This window comes from Rhinopithecus roxellana, chromosome 9 (genome assembly GCF_007565055.1).
Source record: "Rhinopithecus roxellana isolate Shanxi Qingling chromosome 9, ASM756505v1, whole genome shotgun sequence".
In the NCBI taxonomy this organism is placed as follows: Eukaryota; Metazoa; Chordata; class Mammalia; order Primates; family Cercopithecidae; genus Rhinopithecus; species Rhinopithecus roxellana.
Window position 1 is genome coordinate 124,037,943 of NC_044557.1, and position 7,307 is coordinate 124,045,249.

Consider the following 7,307-nt stretch of genomic DNA (forward strand, 5'->3'; position numbering starts at 1 on the left):
CAATGTCAGTTATCTCAAAACCCCAACTCATGAGCTACACCGATCTTTCCCTTAGAATCTGTCAAGTCCAAGTATCCCGCCTCTCCTTTCTTTGACGGAAGCCTAGATTCACCCCCCACCCCCCATATTTCCATGCCCTCCTTCACGGTCCTGTAGAGCAAAAAACTCTCCTCCTTCCAGGCAACAGGCACAGGCCCAAAAGGCATAACTGCCACTGGTCATGTTCCACCCTGCTGTCTCTGTACCATCTCCTCTTCTCTCTTTCAGTCCACTTACACTGTATCATGCCTACCTCCTTTTATGTATTTATCTTAAAATTTTATTTATTTTTGAGACGAGGTCTCACTCTGTCACCCAGGCTGGAGTATAGTGACATGATCTTGGCTCACTGCAGCCTTGACCTCCTGGGCTCAAGTGATCCTCCAACCTCAACCTCCGTAGTAGCTGGGGTTACAGGTGTGCATCACCATGCCTGGCTAATTTTTGTATTTTTTTGTAGAGATGGGGTCTCACTACATTGCCCAGGCTGGTCTTGAACTCCTGGGGTCAAGCGATCCTCCTGCCTCAGCCTCCCAAAGTGCTAGGATTACAGATGTGAGCCACTGCACCAGGCCCTACCTCCTTTTGGAACCAACCTGAAACCCACTGAGAGCCTACTGCCAGGGTGAGTTAGATCTCACTCACTGGGAGAGAAGCATGGGAGTGTGGCTTGTTACCTGCCCACATTCCCCCTTCCCCACCTCTTCCATGTGGAACACGTTCCACGGAGTTCCAGCGGCACCAACCACAACCCTTACTCTCAACTGCTAGATACCAGTATTTTCCCAACTATTAGGTTTTTCCATAAGTCACTGCAGTCAGAGACACTATTAGCAAGGCTGTTCCAGAGATCCTCCTAAGGCAGGGATGAAGGTCATTCTTTCACGTTTCACTCTATAAACTTTACTGTGTGACTCTTTCGACGTTTGTAATTTTAAAAAATAATGTTTCTCCTTGCCCCATTGGTCTCCCACCATTCTTACCCCGACAAACGTCCACGTCCATTGTGGGGTAATCCAACATCCAATGTCTTCGTTTTTGATCCTAAGCCACTGGATGCTGTCAGGAAAAGTCAGGAAATGCACAAGTGCCCTGGGCTTGCCGTGTGGCTCTACAGCCCTTCCCTCTAACCGAAGTGATCATGTTTCTGTTACAGCTGTTACAAACCTCCTCACTCTTCTGTACCCCAAAGGCCTCACTTTTAGCAAATTTTCTAGGGACTTATTCTTTCTCTTCCCATCCTAGCCCAGTCGTCTTTAAGTGACAGCTCTGGTGTAAGCTTTCTCTCTCTCTCCTGGTTTTCTCCCCTGAACTAACTACACACAAACCTTCACGTTATATTCATCCTTTGCTCTCCTCCCTGCCTTTCATTTTCTTTTTCTTTTTTTCCACATTTCTTACTTTTATTTCAACATTTAAAATATTCATAGATGGAGTATTATATTCAGACATCGCCATGGAAGAGGTATGAAAACAAAGCATACAAGTATTTCGCAATTACAGAATTACGTATTTGTGACTATGTGAATATTTACCCTAGAGTTTATCTGGAAAAACACCATTAAAAAAAAACAACTTTTGAGTGTTTCACTGGATTAATTTCCATAAAAAACAAACTGCAAAGAATTTCAGGATACCTAAATATTAGTACTTTTTAAAAATTTCAAACTAAAATTTTATAGTATGCTGCTAACGTAGCTCCTATAAGGAACACTTAATACTGAATTTTTTTTTTTTTTTTTTTGAGACGGAGTCTCGTTCTGTCACCTGGGCTGGAGTGCAGTGGCCGGTTCTCAGCTCACTGCAAGCTCCGCCTCCCGGGTTTATGCCGTTCTCCTGCCTCAGCCTCAGAGTAGCTGGGACTACAGGCGCCCGCCACCTCGCCCGGCTAGTTTTTTGTATTTTTTAGTAGAGACGGGGTTTCACCGTGTTAGCCAGGATGGTCTCGAACTCCTGACCTCGTGATCCGCCCGTCTCGGCCTCCCAAAGTGCTGGGATTACAGGCTTGAGCCACCGCGCCCAGCTGAATTCTTTTTTTCCCCCTCAATAGCCAAGTCAGAATATACTTATTTCCTTTTTCACCCAAGTCTTTGTTTCTAAAGACATTATGTAGAATAGATTTGATCGTCACAGCATCTTGAGTAGCTAATGAGGTAGGAGTATTCTTAAGTTCTTAGGCATTGACAAAGCAAAGCAAAAGACAATCAAGTTACAAAGCTTCTTTTTTAGTGGTTGTTCTTTAAGTAAAATGCTAAGAGCACTGGAAATTGGTCAAATGCTGCTCACATTTTAAAAACAAAGAGGAAAAACCCATTAGAAAGCCCTGATATGCATAGAGTCTGTTAAAGGGAAAAACCTGAGTACTGGAATTAAATTCATTTTGGCATTGTAAGGTAAGGTATCTATGCCTAAAAATGCTAAGCTTTCTGCCTTGGAAAAAAAATCTTACCAAGGAGATACAATTTAAACAGAAAACAAAACTAACCTATACTTTCTTTTCAGAACAAGTTAATTTGCTTCTTTTAACCCAGTTCTCTTTTCCTATACACAAAAAAAGGATTAATAATTTCAGTACACTACATATCCAGTAACACATTTAAATGAAGTTAGCAGTCATTTTACCAACTGTGCCAGAGAAACGCTCCTTATATGGAGGCTTCATTAACATAATGCTAAACAGCTAGAAAACATGTAGGTAATAGATTTCAGCACCATCTGTTAATAGTGTTTCAAAATGCCTACACCCCCTAAATCCATATAAACCTAGGAAATGAACCCATCATTCTCTGCATCTACACCAAAAATCCAAGTTCTGAATTCTAACAACCCTGTGTGCCAAAAATAAGAAATTCTTAAAAATCTATCCAATTAAGTTAATAGGACACAAACATGTTCCCCAAAAAAGGAGGGAAGTTACCAATCAAGCATGACGTGTCTAAAATACAAATTTTGGGAGTTTCTCTGAACCTGCTCTGGTTCAAGGGGCTGGAAAAAAAAATACATATTTTTAATACATTGGTACCTATTATTTGATGAAGGCTAAATTACAAGAAGAGATTTATTTTAGCAATTTGCACCTCTTAAGGTTACTGCTAAATATACTTTAAAAAGTCATCTAAAAAATGTTTTAAAAATACAATAGAATAGCTGCTAGAAAAAAAATTGACAACTATGTGGTCTGGCAAATGATTTTCAAATTAAGTCCTTGACAATCAACTACAAAATGTTTTAGATGTACGAATCAAACTTGGTAGCAAAATAGTGCAAAACTCTGATACAGCAGCCCTTAATAGCAAGTACTCATTTGAGATTTGCTACCAAAAATGAATTGTCAACAAGAATCTTTTATGTCTTTAAACCTTTCCTTTTTCTACTCTACCTAGAACTGTATTCCACTGCTCTTATAAAAATCTCAAAATATCATGTGTATATCATTTATATAGAAGACAATTATTTCCTCTTCACTGCTGCCTCCTTTAATTTCAGTTATAATTCCCTTTATACACATCCTTTTCCTAAGGCACACCATGCCCTATTTACTGCCACAAAGCCACTAAAATCTGTGCCTCAATCTGTCTGCTTCATGGGTATGGTTAAATACAAACCACTTGCTAGGGTCTGCTAAAACTTAGTAACATCAAGCCTAGAATGCCACTGTCTGTTCTACTGGGGCAAAGGCCAAAATACACAAGCATGTACTCATATGCTCTTTTCCCTACAAACTAACCATGTTACCTACTATAACAGTAAAGCTTCATGACGTCTCTGGCTACATATAATTCATACTCAATATTATGAAATAAAGTGTTAGGCCAGTAAGCTTTCACAATTTTTATTAAATCCTACTCTAGTTTAACAATATCTGATGTTACAGACATCATCCCATGGTGAACATGTTTAATAAGTGAAAGCAACTCAGACATCTCATCTAGGTCTTTATTTTCTGCAGACTAAGCAATAACTACACAGAACACTATGGGTAATGACAAACACCTTCTCAGTTTCCACACAAGCCATGTTATCAAACTAGATCTGCTAATATTGAATACAGTCGATTTGGTGATTGTAGTTCTCATATAATTATAAGTATCATATTAAGATAACATTTTGACAGTTTCACTGACTTTCCAAATAAGCATAACATACTCAAGGAAAAGAATAAAGAGTGAAGTAAAAACTGAACATGAAGAGATTAACTTATTAAAAAAAATGAAGTAAACAAAATAAAAAGAGTGAAAAATCACTGGGGTGGAAGTCAAACAAACCTAGACATTTGATTGGAAGAGAACAGATCAAATACGGATTTCACAAACCAAAAGTTTATAAACTCAATGCAATACAAATCCTTTTTATTGTAAAAGCTGAGTTGAAATTAAAAGATGTATAAAAACTATTACTTTTGGCCTTAAACAGTACCAACTCTTATGGTCAAAAAAGCCCACAACAGTTAAGATTGTATTGCTTGGGCCAGGCGCGGTGGCTCAAGCCTGTAATCCCAGCACTTTGGGAGGCCGAGACGGGCGGATCACGAGGTCAGGAGATCGAGACCATCCTGGCTAACACGGTGAAACCCCGTCTCTACTAAAAATACAAAAAAAAACTAGCCGGGCGACGTGGCGGGCGCCTGTAGTCCCAGCTACTCGGAAGGCTGAGGCAGGAGAATGGCGTGAACCCGGGAGGCGGAGCTTGCAGTGAGCTGAGATCTGGCCACTGCACTCCAGCCTGGGCAGCAGAGCGAGACTCCGTCTCAAAAAAAAAAAAAAAAAAAAAAAGATTGTATTGCTTGATTTTATTTTGCACTAGGTGGTGGACATAAAGCAATCCTTCTTAATAAAGTTGACAATTAGCTTCACTCAACATTTTTAATAATGCACATTAAAAAAAGTATTCATCTTACAAATTCCTCTGCAATCCAAACATACAATAGCTTGGAGAGCAACGTTTGGAAAACAAAAGCCAATGTAAAAAGACAGATTAAAACAACTAGAACAGCACAGGTTTTATTTACATGGCTCGGATTTTACAGTTTTCTTACTGCATCATCAATGACAGAAATCTGTTCCTTCAGCTGGCTCCATTGTTCTGGATTTAAAGAAATCTCTTTTCTTCCGGGTTTCATTTCACCATCAGGATCCATCCAATATTCTCTAATATCCATTAGCACTTTCCCTTTAAAACCTCGAACGCTAACGTACCTCACTTTCCCAATCTGAAACTTGTTATCATCTCTGCTGCTTCCGCTGGTTAGAAGATGACAGAGCTCTCGAAGTTTCACCTGTCTTTTGCTTCTTTATAGATTTTTCTGGAGCAACTTGCTTTTTCCTCTTTAACTTTTTGTCAACCTCACTGTCAGAATCACTGCCAGAAGAGCTTGAAGAAACAAGTTCCTTTGATTGAGGCATTGCTTCACTCAGCTCTAGCAGTCAAACACCCTCCTTCTTGTTCGCTCGCGATTCCTCCCTGCCCTTCATTTTCTTTTTTTTTCTTTTTAAACTTTACTTATTATTATAATTATTATACTTTAAGTTCTAGGGTACATGTGCACAACATCCCTGCCCTTCATTTTCATCCCCTCCAAAGCCAAACTTCCTGCAGGGGAGACCACCCTCACATTCCACATCCTCCCTCCCACCCGGTCCCTTCCCACTCTGCACACAGTGCTCTCCTGAAGGTCACCATGACCTAGAATTGGATCACCTGCCAAGCCCAAGGGGCCACTGTTCCGTCGTTCCGCCTTCATCCCTGCATGACTCACGATGCCGACTGCCCGCTTCTCCTTGGACCTTCCTTTCCCCACTTACCTTTGACCCATCTCACTGATTGGTTTCTCCTTCCTCTCTTGCTCCTTCAACTTACAAGGCTTTCTCTCGGATTCCCTGCACCTTTCCTCATACTCCATGACACACTGTGAGCCTGTCCAGCTCATCTTGACTCCTACTAGGAAAGCTGCCCCATGGGTGCCTCTAAGACCAGCCTATGCTTGTGGGAGGCCAGGCCTGCTCCCCAATTACGTTGTCTCCCTCTCCACAGCACAGGTGGTCGCAGGCTCGAGCTCAACACGCCTCAGGGGCTGATGCACAGTGCCCGCTCACCCGCTCTGCCTTTCCCCATCTGCCAGGCGGTGGCCTCTGCCAGCGCTCAGCTCAGTGCTGGCTGAGCCCCTCCAGTGTTTCCTTCTCGCCCTGGTGCCCACTGTTGGCCAGGTGATACCAACAGAGCCACTGCCGCCGTGGCCCGCGCCTCTCACCCTCTCCACTCCTACAGCTACAGCCGCCCCACGGCTTGTCAACAACTTCCTCTCAGCACCACAACAGCCTTTTCCTTTCTACCAATCCCAGTTGGAGCAAACCACACGCAGGCTGTGGCGTCCAGTCCCCGCCAGGTCCGGGGAGCCCCTGGACCCACTGTCCTGTAGACACCAACTCACAGGAAATGGTCTCAGCCTCATGTGTTGCAGCTCATGCCTGGAGTCCTAGTCTTGTCCTAGCCATATGGGTTAGAAAGGCGCGTTTCAGTACACACACACACACACACACACACACACACACACACACACACTCTTAATTTTTTTTTTTCTTTGAGATAAGAGTCCCACTCTGTGGCACAGGCTGGAGTGCAGTGGCGTGATCTCGGCTCACTGCAACCTCTGCCTCCCCGGTTAAAATGATTGTCTTGCCTCAGCCTCCCAAGTAGCTAGGATTACAGGTGCCCACCACCATACCAGGCTGATTTTTGTATTTTTAGTAGACACAGGGTTTCACCATGTTGGCCAGGCTGGTCTTGAACTCCTGATCTCAGGTGATCCACCTGCCTTGCCTCCCAAAGTGCTGGGATTACAGGCATGAGATACCATGCCCGGCCCACATTCTTTAATGTTACATGTTTTATATATGTGCATATATACACACAAGTGCATGAGTATGCTCTTCTACTCTTCTAAATACAAATAAATCCATTGTTCAATATTTTCCCATCATCTATTCTGGAATTGAGGTTTTATTCATTTTTTCTTGAATCCAGGACTTCATGAAGGGAAAGTAAAGTTTTTATAAGCTATTGTACATTTTTTTTTTTTTTTTTTTTTTTGAGACGGAGTCTCGCTCTGTCGCCCAAGCTGGAGTGCAGTGGCCGGATCTCAGCTCACTGCAATCTCCGCCTCCCGGGTTCACGCCATTCTCCTGCCTCAGCCTCCCGAGTAGCTGGGACTACAGGCGCCCGCCACCTCGCCCGGCTAGTTTTTTGTACTTTTTAGTAGAGACGGGGTTTCA

The 7,307-nt window shown here is 42.6% G+C and overlaps 1 pseudogene across 1 annotated transcript; it reads right to left on the minus strand.

Moving 5' to 3' along the window:
- Nucleotides 1–4,811: 4,811 nt before the first annotated feature.
- On the minus strand, nucleotides 4,812–5,522 carry LOC115899669 (annotated as a pseudogene). Its single transcript, XR_004059289.1, has one exon. The product of XR_004059289.1 is annotated as an activated RNA polymerase II transcriptional coactivator p15 pseudogene (transcript).
- Nucleotides 5,523–7,307: the final 1,785 nt, after the last annotated feature.